Here is a 14,746-nt window from a genome sequence, read left to right as displayed (position 1 = left end):
TAGTTACCCCCTTATGGCAAATTCCTAACTTATTTTAGTTCTACACCACCCTTCTTTTTCAACGTCCAGCTGTCACACAATGTCCACACCAAAAGGTAATGAATGCTTTTTTCTATATGAAGCCTCTCATTCTATAATTCTATTGGCTGCGTGGCCTAGGCCCCTTCTTAAAAAAGAACTACGGTAATGCATACCATGTGTCCATAATAAGCCCATGGGCCACAGTTTGAGAGCCCCTGCGACAGAGCACATACATTCATTTAAACATAGTCATGTTTATTACTAATATTATTATTTTACCTTTGACCTCTCCCTACATTTGCCTTAATGATACATAAAATAACACCATACCATCAGTCCCTATTGTATTATACTAGTACTTCAGTATTATCAGTCCCTATTGTATTATACTAGTACTTCAGTACTATCAGTCCCTATTGTACTGTTGACCATGGTATCCTTCTGGACAGACTGGAGAGGTGGGTTGGCCTCTCCGGTCCAGTTCTAAATTTGTGTAGGACCTATTTAACCGGTCGAGAGTTTTTTGACACCCTTGGTGAACATAATTTAGAGAAAATACATATCACAGGTGGCATTCTACAAGGTTCGATTTTGGGTCCGGTACTGTTCAGTTTATATATGTTACCATTTGGAAGCGTTATCAGAAAGCACAGCATTGATTTTCACTGCTGCGCAGCGATACACAACTTTACATTTCTGTGTCACCAGAGGATTTTAGCTCCACTGGTAAATTATTAGACTGTATTAGTTATTTAAATACTTGGATGGCTCACAACTTCCTCCAGCTAAATCAAGACAAGACGGAGGTACTTATTGTTGGAGCCAAAGCACAGAGAGAGAATCTAGCCACACATTTTAATTCATGGGCAATAAAAATAAAACACCAGGAAAAAAAACGTAGGTGCTATTTTAGATTTTGAACTAAATTTCGTACCAAACATTAAGAATGTGAGCAAAATAGCTTTTTACCACCTGAGGAACATTGCCAAGGTGAGGCCGTTTCTCTCTCAGGCTGATACAGAGCAGGCTTGACTACTGTAATGTTCTCCTGTCTGGTCTACCCAGGAAAGCCATTGGTCAACTGCAAAACACAGAGAATGCTGCAGCACGGGTACTGACCAAGACCAGACGGAAAGCACACATTACAACGGTTTTAAGGTCTCTGCACTGGCTGCCTGTGAGTTTTAGAATACATTTTAAGATTGGTTTTTAAATCAATCCACGATTGTGCACCCCACTACATGTCAGACATGCTTTTAATAAATAATTTAAATAAAAAGTAAACTCAATGGAGAATCGCCATTAAAAAAAAAGCTTTTTAGTCTAGGATTAGGCTTAACCTGTGTCTGGGAAACCGCCAGTGTTTTATTGCTAAACTGTAAAGTATGAATATACCTTTCATGTTTTGCCAGACTTTTTTGTTTGCCTATTTCTTCATAGATTAAGTGTTTGGTTGTTCTCGGTTGTGCTTGGTTGTTCTTTGTACTGTAGCTAGTTGTTTATGCTGTTTACTGTCGATCTGAAATGGTTTTGGTCACTGATAACACAGTGACCATGTCCGAATACCCATATTAGCCTACTATATACTTAAACTGCATACTCATTTTTGCGTTTGTGTCACGATCGTCTTGACGAGAAGGAGTAGACCAAGGCGCAGCGTGTGAAATGAACATGACTTTAATAGTTAAAGCACAAAATATAAAACAAAACACGATCGAGAAGTCCACAGTAACACTGACTGAACACGGAACAACAACCCACAACCACAAGGTGAAAACACACAGTTTAAATATGGCTCCCAATCAGAGCTAACGAGCCAACAGCTGACACTCGTTACCTCTGATTGGGAGTCACTCAATACAAACAAGGAAAAACAACCACATGGACAAACCAACCAAACAGAACACAACGAAACGAACACACCCTGGCTCAACATACAAAGTCCCGGAGCCAGAGCGTGACAGTACCCCCCCCTAAAGGCGCGGACTGCGACCGCGCCTCAAAAACCCCAAACAGGGGAGGGCTGGGTGGGCATTACTCCTCGGAGGCGGCTCCGGCTCCAGGCTTGACCACCACCCTTCTTCAATCCCCCCGTAGCGCCCCCGGTCCGACCTGACCCAGCTGGTAGGATCTGGACTGACGACGCGCACCCCTGGCTTGGCGCGTGAGGCAGGAACGGACCGGACCTGGCCGACAATACGCACCCTAGGCTTGATGCGTGGATTCGGAACGGGCCTCACCAGGCTGACGACTCCCTGGCTTGGTGCGAGTAGCAGGAATGGGCTGGATCAGGCTGACGGCTCGCACCCTTGGCTTGGTGCGAGTAGCAGGGACGGGCTGAACCAGGCTGACGACTCGCACCCTTGGCTTGGTGCGAGTAGCAGGAACAGGCCGGGCTGGGCTGGCGACGCACACCGTAGGCTCTGTGCGTGGAGCAGGAACAGGCCGGGCTGGGCTGGCGACGCACACCGTAGGCCTTGTGCGTGGAGCAGGAACAGGCCGGGCTGGGCTGGCGACGCACACCATAGGCTTTGTGCGTAGAGCAGGGACAGGCCGGGCTGGGCTGGCAACGCACACCGTAGGCTTTGTGCGTAGAGCAGGAACAGGCCGGGCTGGGCTGGCGACGCACACCGTAGGCCTTGTGCGTGGAGCAGGAACAGGCCGGGCTGGGCTGGCGACGCACACCGTAGGCTTTGTGCGTAGAGCAGGGACAGGCCGGGCTGGGCTGGCAACGCACACCGTAGGCTTTGTGCGTAGAGCAGGAACAGGCCGGGCTGGGCTGGCGACGCACACCGTAGGCTTTGTGCGAGAGGCAGGAACAGGCCGGACCGGGCTGGAGACGCGCACCGTCCATTTGGTGCGAGGGGCCGTAACAGGCCGGACCGTACTGGGGACACACACCACTGGCTCTACTCCGGGAACTGGAACGGGCCGGACCGGACTGGTAACACACCCCAGTACCTCTCGCCGTGCCTCTAAATCTCCTTTCCCTACTTTGACCAGTGGCCCCCGTAACCTGGTGGCCTTTTGAATTCGCCCCTTCTCTGCCTCCGTCAGCCCCGTCGTCCATGCCCTGTGCCCCCCCCTAAAAAATTATTGGGGGTGCCTCTCGTCCCTCCGACGCTGCTCCCACATCCAGGCTGCCGATTCCTGGACACGCTGCTTGGTCCTTTGATGGTGGGTTTTTCTGTCACGATCGTCTTGACGAGAAGGAGTAGACCAAGGCGCAGCGTGTGAAATGAACATGACTTTAATAGTTAAAGCACAAAATATAAAACAAAACACGATCGAGAAGTCCACAGTAACACTGACTGAACACGGAACAAAAACCCACAACCACAAGGTGAAAACACACAGTTTAAATATGGCTCCCAATCAGAGCTAACGAGCCAACAGCTGACACTCGTTACCTCTGATTGGGAGTCACTCAATACAAACAAGGAAAAACAACCACATGGACAAACCAACCAAACAGAACACAACGAAACGAACACACCCTGGCTCAACATACAAAGTCCCGGAGCCAGAGCGTGACAGTTTGATCAAATAGAATTCACTCGTCTTTTACAACTCAAGTGTTTGACAACAGCTGATAATCAGATAAATTGACTTTCCCACTCACGTGTTTGACAACAGCTGAGTAAGGCACTCTGGGAAGAGGGAGAGGTGTACACCTGCAGGGTCACCCACGACGACACCAGTGGTTCAGTCACCTTCCGGAGAAGTCAATGTACTGTCTAGGGGCAGGAGAAGCCATTGTAGGGGTCTAGAGAGTCCCCACGTGGTGCTAGTTCTGGAAACATTAGTGTTCTTAAAGCTGAATGTTACAGTATAATAGCGAATAATATCAGTAGTGCTGTATGCTAAATGAAGTATTTTGAGATTCTGTTGTACATGTCTTCTTGACTCTGAGTTCAAATACAGCTTGTTTTAATTTAAATATAAGCACAAGAGTTACTTTAATCAGGATTCCAGTGATCACTGTCTCATGAAGGCAACACATTTCACACTAATTTAGATCAATCAGCTTCTTTTATAATTTCAGCGTTGTAGCATATAGCTACTCTCATGTTTTCAAACAGAATTAAAAGGGCATCTGATACAACAAACACTCTGCAATCATTTCTACAATTGAATGATCCTGTTATACTGTAGCACCAATACCAGTGATAATAATTAGTGATATTTGATAATAAACCTCTAAGATCTGCTCTCAGAACTCACACTGCTAAACTGTTACTTTCCATAACATATATATTTATAATGTTTAATTCTTTATTTATATTTCTTTAATTGTAATAACATATATACATTGCGTTCGGAAAGTATTCGGACCCCTTCCCTTTTCCACATAAAAAAAAAATATTTTTTTCAATTTCTTTCAAAAACATGTATGGGGTAGATCAGCTTTAATATTGCAGATAGATTTTAACTTCAATCAATGTAATTGTCTGCATTACTTCCAATCCCCCATATGTATTTTTTTCTCGCAAATATATAATTTATATACATATATATACATACACATACATATACACATACATACATATAAATACATATGCATACATACAGTGGGGAAAAAAATAATTGAGTCAGCCACCAATTGTGCAAGTTCTCCCACTTAAAAAGATGAGAGAGGCCTGTAATTTTCATCATAGGTACACGTCAACTATGACAGACAAATTGAGATTTTTTTTCTCCAGAAAATCACATTGTAGGATTTTTTATGAATTTATTTGCAAATTATGGTGGAAAATAAGTATTTGGTCACCTACAAACAAGCAAGATTTCTGGCTCTCACAGACCTGTAACTTTTTCTTTAAGAGGCTCCTCTGTCCTCCACTCGTTACCTGTATTAATGGCACCTGTTTGAACTTGTTATCAGTATAAAAGACACCTGTCCACAACCTCAAACAGTCACACTCCAAACGCCACTATGGCCAAGACCAAAGAGCTGTCAAAGGACACCAGAAACAACATTATAGACCTGCACCAGGCTGGGAAGACTGAATCTGCAATAGGTAAGGAGCTTGGTTTGAAGAAATCAACTGTGGGAGCAATTATTAGGAAATGGAAGACATACAAGACCACTGATAATCTCCCTTGATCTGGGGCTCCACGCAAGTTCTCACCCCGTGGGGTCAAAATGATCACAAGAACGGTGAGCAAAAATCCCAGAACCACACGGGGGGACCTAGTGAATGACCTGCAGAGAGCTGGGACCAAAGTAACAAAGCCTACCATCAGTAACACACTACGCCGCCAGGGACTCAAATCCTGCAGTGCGAGACCTGTCCCCCTGCTTAAGCCAGTACATGTCCAGGCCCGTCTGAAGTTTGCTAGAGTGCATTTGGATGATCCAGAAGAGGATTGGGAGAATGTCATATGGTCAGATGAAACCAAAATATAACTTTTTGGTAAAAACTCAACTCGTCGCGTTTGGAGGACAAAGAATGCTGAGTTGCATCCAAAGAACACCATACCTACTGTGAAGCATGGGGGTGGAAACATCATGCTTTGGGGCTGTTTTTCTGCAAAGGGACCAGGACGACTGATCCGTGTAAAGGAAAGAATGAATGGGGCCATGTATCGTGAGATTTTGAGTGAAAACCTCCTTCCATCAGCAAGGGCATTGAAGATGAAACGTGGCTGGGTCTTTCAGCATGACAATGATCCCAAACACACCGCCCGGGCAACGAAGGAGTGGCTTCGTAAGAAGCATTTCAAGGTCCTGGAGTGGCCTAGCCAGTCTCCAGATCTCAACCCCATAGAAAATCTTTGGAGGGAGTTGAAAGTCTGTGTTGCCCAGCGACAGCCCCAAAACATCACTGCTCTAGAGGAGATCTGCATGGAGGAATGGGCCAAAATACCAGCAACAGTGTGTGAAAACCTTGTAAAGACTTATAGAAAACGTTTGACATGTGTCATTGCCAACAAAGGGTATATAACAAAGTATTGAGAAACTTTTGTTATTGACCAAATACTTATTTTCCACCATAATTTGCAAATAAATTCATTAAAAATCCTACAATGTGATTTTCTTAATTATTGTTTCTGATTTTGTCTGTCATCGTTGACGTGTACCTATGATGAAAATTACAGGCCTCTATCATCTTTTTAAGTGGGAGAACTTGCACAATTGGTGGCTGACTAAATACTTTTTTCCCCCACTGTATTTATATACATATCATTTTAAAAAATACATTTTCCTTTATTACTTTCCAACCCCACCACCCCTTCCCTAATTGGAGAAAACTAGTGAACAACAACGCTTAGGCCTCTACTTCCAACTTATACATACTATATACATTTTATGGACACAGTCAATTTTACAATAATTCTATTTTGTTTGTTTTTACTCCTGAACTTCCTCTACCCTCAACCTCTCCGATCATTTTCATGATGTCCATCCGGTTCGCTTCTATATGCCATATCTTTCTAACTGTGCTCTTTCACAAAAGCACTCAACCTATAACCTATATACTTATTATGGACACAGTATGCTTTACATTAGTTATCTTGTTGATATTAGTTGTTGTTAGTTGTTATTAGTCCCATCTTTCAGCTCCATTCAACACCTCCCATCTATCTCTTAACACCATCCATATTGGATTTCTATTTGCCATATATTTTTCAACTGTACTGTGATGTTTCACAAAAGTTCTGAACCCTTCTATTCTCATTGTTTGAAAATAAACATTTTTGCCAAAAGTATTTTTATATTATTGATCGATTGACTATGACTTTTCAGATCACCCAGTAGTGCTTTTTCCACATTTTGTTACGTTACTGCTTATTCTAATATTACCCCATAACGACAAAGCGAAAACAGGTTTTTAGAAATGTTTGCAAATTTATAAAAAATAAAACACAGAAATACCTTATTTAAATAAGTATTCAGACCCGTTGCTCTGAGACTTGACATTGAGCTCAGGTGCATCCTGTTTCAATTGACCATCCTTGAGATGTTTCTACAACTTCATAGGAGTCCACCTGTGGTAAATTCAATTGTAGGACATGATTTGGAAAGGCACACACCTGTCTATATAAGGTCCTACAGTTGACAGTGCATGTCAGAGCAAAAACCATGAGGTCGAAGGAATTGTCGAGGCACAGATCTGGGGAAGGGTACTAAAACATTTCTGCAGCATTGAAGGTCCCCAAGAACACAGTGGCCTCCATCATTCTTAAATGGAAGAAGTTTGGACCAGCAAGACTCTTCCTAGAGCTGGCTGCCCAGCCAAACTGAGCAATTGGGGGAGAAGGGCCTTGGTCAGGGAGGTGACCAAGAACCTGATGGTCACTCTGACAGAGCTCCAGAGCTTCTCTGTGGAGATGGGAGAACCTTACAGGATGACTACCATCTCTGCAGCACTCCACCAATCAGGGTGGTCATCAGGGTGGTCATACACAAGAAGACTCGAAGCTGTAATCGCTGCTAAAGGTGCTTCAACAAAGTAAAGGGTCTGAATACTTATGTAAATGTATTACTTTGTTTTGTTTTATATACATTTGCAAAAATGTATAAAAATCAGTTTTTGCTTTGTCATTATGGGGTATTGTGTGTAGATTGGGACAAAAAAACAATGTAATAAATTTTAGAATAAGGTTTTAACGTAACAAAATGTGGAAAAACTCAAGGGGTCTGAATACTTTCCAAATGCACTGTATTTATAATGTTTAATTCCTAATATGATTTTATTATATTGATGTTTTAGCAATGGTTTTCAACATTGCGTAGTCTACCCTTCTCCATTATATTTCCCCTGGTCTTCTGTACCTCCAACCCCCTGGGAACAGAGCGAATATCTGGTGACAGTGCTGCTCTATTCTGGGACAAGCAGAACCACCCAGCCCTGTCTATGGAAATCTCAGTTTCACTCCCACAGATACCAGTCTAGTAGTTGGACAGTTTCACTGCCTGAAATACCCTGGACTTGGCCAGATGTGAGGGAGGGGACTGGTTTTAACCTCTATGGTGGATTCAGGGAGGGTACAATAACAGATATTCCACCATGTAATCTATGACTGATAAAATTGATATTATACATAATGTAGATATGTCTAATGCCTGAACCCAGCATCATGTCTTATCCACAGATGTAACAGTCAGTAACCTGCTCATCAAAATAGTTAGTATAATGCCAGATGATCACATCAATATTTGGTTGTGAGGTGCTTTATGGGGATTGTATCTAGTTGTTCTGATGCTGATGTAACATCACCTTCTTTTTCTTTACTTCTGTACATTTTATTTCGCATATTGGACTGGTATTGTGGGTATTTCAGAACTTCAAATAACTTTTGTAGGTGCACTACAATAATGATGATGATGGGGAACATGTGATTTGAATGATGCTTTCTAAACATATTCAAAGTTGACTTCACTAACCAGTCTTCTGTGTCACTGTCTCTTGTATGACATAACCTCAGGTTATATCATCTCAGTGAATATGGTTGAATCTTTGCTTGAAACTTACTACCTGACTGGCGGACCTTGCAGAGACTGGGATATTAACTCTGAAATAATGTGAGACATTATTTCACATAGATGGAGTCTATTCAACTTATTATCTGAAATGTTTGCCATAGCAAAAGGGAAAGAATTGTATGTACAGTAGTCTGGAACTATGGTTGTTCAGGAATGCTTTAACATAAAGGTGGATAAATTGACATTATTGTCAGCATCACTGATATATTTAGCTCAGTGTATTTTAGTTCAGTCAGTGTTCCATATCATTGTCTCCTCCCCTCAGCACCTGCAGTAGGTCCCAGCTGTAGCAGTACAGTCACTGAGCAGTCTGACTGAGGGAGGTTTTTGTACGGCTCTGTATCACTGTGTGAACACATATTTACTATTGGGAATGTGTAAACTCTGACAGTAGTAATCTCCTGCATCTTCAGCCTGGACTCCACTGATGGTCAGAGTGAAGTCACTCCCAGATCCGCTGCCACTGAATCTAGATGGAGTCCCAGAGTTAAGAGTACTTCCTCGATAAACAAGGAGTTTGGGAATGGATCCAGGTTTCTGTTGGTACCAGGCCATACAGGGCAAAGATGAACCACAGTTAGGATACACAGCACTGCTGGTTTTACAGTCAATAATGACTGTCTGTCCTGGGAGAACAGATTTCACTGCAGGAGTCTGAGTCACAGTGATCTGTCCTCTGGATTCTGAAACATATAATAAAAAAATTCTATGAATAAAATATTTCATATAGTAATCAATTGTTCTGAATAGAAATATTAACATTGATATACATTTCAATGGTGTAGATGTAATTATTTTTCAACAGTAAATTCTGAAAAGTGTAACCTTGAAAGCAGAAAGCAAGTGTCCAGATGAAGATGGTGATAATAGTCATGGTTGTTGTGGGTTCTGTTGTCATGAAGGACAGCTCTCAGTCATGAAGTGTTAAACTCACAGGGATATAAACACTCTTAGAGCAGTGAGGCAGATGCATTATGCAAATGTCTGTTTCAAATCAGTGTCAGCCTGGGGATCTGAACTAGCAACCTTTTGGTTACTAGGCCAACGCTCTAAACGCTAGCTACCTGCCTTCCCTTTAATAACGTCAAAATGTTTACTCAAATAACTAATGTATGCAACTTTTATGTGATACCACCATTTATGTTTTATTCTGATGATGATCAGATATAATGAACTGTCTGTTCACTCATGCTTAGTCTCTTATGTAAGTTCCTCTAATCAGTTAGTGAACACTTCTCTAAACTAAAGCTGGTAGGATTCCTCTGGTAGTGTTGTCTGTCCTCTGTGACTTTATCACCACTGTTAAATCTGAGATCAACATCTTTAATAAAGGAATATACAACATGGATCACTATCACTACTGCTGCTGCTGTTGTCTTTCAGATGGACAATATGGAGGAATACTAGCAACACTGGATCTAATGTTGGACTATACCTACAGACTAGGAGAACATCTGATACACAGAAGAAGGAAGAAAAAATACTAATATCTGGTTTTAAGATGCAATTCATATTTGTATTATCTAGAAACAGCTTATATCAAGTGTTTGTTCTACCTGGAAGATGTTAAAGTGTATTTGTGTTGATTATGATTCTGTATGAGTGATCTTCACTGTAACAGCTGCAGCATCACAACACAGAGAGGTTTTTGTACCAGCAGTAATAGGGATTGTATCACTGTGGTGGACTTTTGGTAGCGGCACCAGACTTGATGTTGGAAGTAAGTAAACAACAAAATTACCTGTTTTATTCACCTTTTGATCTTGTGTTTCAATTTCTCTATCAATTTATCCTCGAATATATTGAGGATTTTTTAACTTACATTATTTAGTTGATTTCTGGACAAATATACTAGGCCTACACATACTATGGCCAATTTGAAAATAAACGCAATTACATCTTATCAAATTTGACCTGCATTTTTCTATGATGAGAGTGATTAGCCTACATTTGATTAGGTGTATGAATAAACATACTGCACCTTGTAGGAAATGTTCAATAAACAGGTTTAGCAGTTTAAGGGGGAAATCTAAACAAAAAACACTTTATTTCAGATGAACAAGATAAAATTATCTTTGGCAAGGATTCATACCATATTAGAGTCAATGATTTCAACCACAGTCTAAAGAAATGTAGCTTGCCCAATGGGCAGGAGGTTTTTGTACGATCAGTAATAGGGATTGTATCACAGTGGTACACTTTTGGTAGCGGCACCAGACTAGATGTTGGAAGTAAGTAACAAGCACACTTGATATTTCTTTCTGATTACACTTATTAAGTATGTTATTCTTACACTCTGTCTCTATGAAAATATTGTGATTCTAGATTTTCAAAATGTTTTAATTGCTTTTGACTGACCCTTCTTTCTAATACAATTTTATTGAATCGAAATGTTTTAATTGTAGGTTTATTTATGTCTGATTTGTATGATTGCAGACTATAACTCTTAATTCTGGTATGATTACTATTTAATAGCATTGGATATAGTAGTCATTATTGTTGCATTGAGTTCATGGTAGCCTTCACTGTTAGTGTGAAGACAAAGGATCTCAGTTATGTTTGTAACAGACTTCATGATCTACCATGGTTGATATGCGATTAAAACTCATCTATGCTCAGATTTTGCAAATACTATGAATATGGGAAGGCTATTCTGACCAGATCCATTCCTAAACAATATCTGTATGACATGTATAACTGACACCGTATGACTAGTAACTCTAGTTATTTAACCACTTTGGTTCATAAATCTGCTTTGTATCATATTACTTTTAAACAATCTAACTTTTACATTCATATTTAGAAGGCATTTCCATTTCACTTTATTTTGATGTGTCCTTTGCTGAAGATAATCTCTTACTGTAACTGTACTTGATGTAGTTACTTAGTTGATGTGTTCTGTTTCTTCCAGGTAACAGTTCCCCCACCCTCACCGTCCTGCCCCCCTCTAGTGAGGAGCTGTCCAGTACAACAACAGCCACACTGACGTGTCTGGCCAACAAGGGCTTCCCCTCAGACTGGACCATGAGCTGGAAAGTGGACGGGACCAGCAAGAAGCAGGAGGCCAGTCCCGGGGTCCAGGAGAAGGACGGCCTGTACAGCTGGAGCAGCACACTGACTCTCACTGCCCAGGAGTGGACCAAGGCAGGAGAGGTGACCTGTGAAGCGCAGCAGAAATCCCAGACTCCAGTCACCAAGACCCTGAGGAGGGCTGACTGTTCTGGGTAGGACCCCCCAGTCACACAGCCCTGTGGAGAGAGGATGCTGGTTCCTCTGCTTTGACTAGCTTTGTTCTAAAATCAGTAATTCTCTGATTTAGAGATCACCCTGGTGTAGACTAACAGGGGGCTTGGCTTGAATTAATGTGTCAATCCATTCTGTAGATTGAGATTGTGTTAGTTTTAGATTTGATGTGATCTGCTTTTATTCACTATCATGTTTGCTTTGATGCTTCGATTGTGTGAAAATGGATTAAAATAAATATTTCTTTTTGAAATGCATATTTTTGTTGTTTCTATTAATAAACAGTATCATAGATACTGTATATTTGTAATATTCTGGAAAAATATGTATTCAGTAAGGCTGATTAATGGTGTCTTTAAAAACGGTCAAGTCTAAAACTCACTCTAACATCATAATGGACCAGTATTTCATACTATCACAATATATTATGATATAATAGAAGAGGTTCTGCCATGGTAGTAGTTGACTGTCTTCATTCATCAGGATACTGAGTCTGTGTCAGACCTGTTTGACTTGACAGACTTTACAGTAATAAAAGAAGAACTATCAAACAGTCAACCGATATCTTGGACTCTCACGTGTGTTATAGGCTTTGATTTGAAGCTAAAAAAATAAAAAATAAAATACAAATATTACAAGTGGCACTACTTCAAGATTTAGCAGCGTTTCCCATACTCGGTCCTCAAGGGGTGCACATTTAGATTTTTGTCCTAACACTACACAGCTGATTCAAATGATCATAACTTGATGATTAGTTGATTATTTGAAACAGGTGTGTAGTGCTAGAGCAAAAACCAAAACGTGCACCCCTTGGAGTCCCGAGGACCGAGTTAGGAAAACGCTGCTATATAGTGTAGTGACAATCTTCTCTACCTCCAATCCCCTGGGGACAGAGTGAACATCTGGTGACAGTACTGCTCTATTCTGGGACAAGCAGAACCACCCAGCCCTGTCTATGTAAATCTCAGTTTCACTCCCACAGATACCAGTCTAGTAGTTGAACAGTTTCACTCCCTGAAATACCCTGGACTGGGCCAGATGTGAGGGAGTGGACTGGTTTTAACCTCTAAGGTGGATTCAGGGAGGGACTCATAACAGATATGCTACAATGTAATTAATGACAGATAAAATTGATATTATACTTTACGTAGATAGTGTATGTAGTGTACATGTGTCTCATGTTTGAACCCAGCATCATGTCTAATTCACAGATATAACAGTCAGTAACCTGCTCATGAAAACAGTTAATATAATGCTAGAAGATCACAATTTAAATCACACGTTTGGTTGAGGTCCATTTTGGAACTTGTTTTGGGGGGCTGAAGTGATTGTAACTTTGAAGTAATGTTGAGGTTAGAACACCTTTTGTTTTACATCTGTAGATCTTGCTTTACATATTGACAGAAAATGGGTTTCAAAACATCAAATACATGTTATATACACTTAAAGGCCATGACAAATATAACAAGTTATAACGATGATGATGATGTTAATGATGATGATGATGGTCATGTGAACTGAATGATTACCTTTTAACCAAATTTTCACATGTCACAGTTGACTTCATCTAGTGTTCCATGTCACTGTCTCTTCGCCCTCAGCACCTGCAGTAGGTCCCAGCTGTAGCAGTACAGTCACTGTGCAGTCTGACTGAGGGAGGTTTTTGTACGGCTCTGTATCACTGTGTGAACACCCAGACACTGTTGGGGTAGTGGAAACTCTGACAGTAGTAATCTCCTGCATCTTCAGCCTGGACTCCACTGATGGTCAGAGTGAAGTCACTCCCAGATCCACTGCCACTGAATCTAGATGGAGTCCCAGACTGAAGTGTTGTAGCATAGTAAATAAGGAGTTTAGGAGCTCCTCCAGGTCTCTGTTGGTACCAGGCTAGACGGTTATTGCTATAGACATCACTGCTGGTTTTACAGTTCAGAGAGACTGTCTGTCCTGGGAGAACAGCTTCCACTGCAGGAGTCTGAGTCACAGTGAACTGGCCTCTGGATTCTGAAACAGATGTCATGTAGAAATAGCATTCAATTGTTAATACATTTTTCCATGTAGCATATGAAATTAAACTGTAATGAGGTTATATAGCCTAATATTGCAATTGTCCGGGTAATTTTCTGTAAAATATATTACCTTGGAGACAGAGGGCAAATATCCAGATGAAGATGGTGATAAAAGTCATGGTTGTTGTGGGTTCTGTTGTCATGAAGGACAGCTCTCAGTCATGAAGTGTTAAACTCACAGGGCTATAAACACTCCCAGACCACTGAAGCATGTTCTGTCTATGCAGAGCATCATCACTATGCAAATAATCTTCTGGTCTTCTCACCATCCACCATTATTCAGTAAAGTGTCCTACATGTAAGTAGTCTTCCTGGACAGTCAGACTGATGTGATGTAGAAACATGATAGCTATGCAATCACTGAAATGGTTTCTGATATAAGTGCTAAATGGGGACTGATATAATGACTTTAGACATCTACAAGTGGAGCATATTGTTATTACTGTGTTATTAGAGCAGATAGTATCTGCTTTCTGTCTCCCTCCAGTGGTCAGGGTTAGTAACTGCAGTCTATGTGTTGAATATGTGATGCTGCTGATTGACTGTGCTCTACAGGGGATATCTCCAGAGCTCTGACGTCTCCAGTCTCTTGCTTCACATGCTGCTCTCTGGAACTACCACAGTGGTGTGAGGGAGGCTGTATGGGTAATGTTTAAGTGGTATATTGTATGTGTTGGAATCATGTTGATTAAATTATAGCTATTCAAAACACAGTTCATCTTTAGGGGTTTTGATCATTGCACATCATCTCTATTCAGATTGGTTGATGTGTCATTGTACTGGATCATATCCTCCCCTCAGCACCTGCAGTAGGTCCCAGCTGTAGCAGTACAGTCACTGTGCAGTCTGACTGAGGGAGGTTTTTGTATGGCTCTGTATCACTGTGTGAAAACATATATACTATTTGGATAGTGGAAACTGA

At 41.3% G+C, this 14,746-nt stretch overlaps 1 gene segment (V, D, J or C); it reads left to right on the top strand.

Annotated features, from left to right (window-relative positions):
• Positions 1-451: 451 nt before the first annotated feature.
• On the top strand, positions 452-11,740 carry LOC311140061 (Ig kappa-b4 chain C region-like). The segment is given in 2 exons: positions 452-479; positions 11,424-11,740.
• The last annotated feature ends 3,006 nt before the right edge of the window (positions 11,741-14,746 follow it).

Source organism: Coregonus lavaretus (assembly GCF_964263955.1).
Source record: "Coregonus lavaretus genome assembly, chromosome: 13".
Lineage (NCBI taxonomy): Eukaryota > Metazoa > Chordata > Actinopteri > Salmoniformes > Salmonidae > Coregonus > Coregonus lavaretus.
Note: the sequence above shows the minus strand (reverse complement) of the source record. Positions and strands in the feature narration are given on the sequence as shown.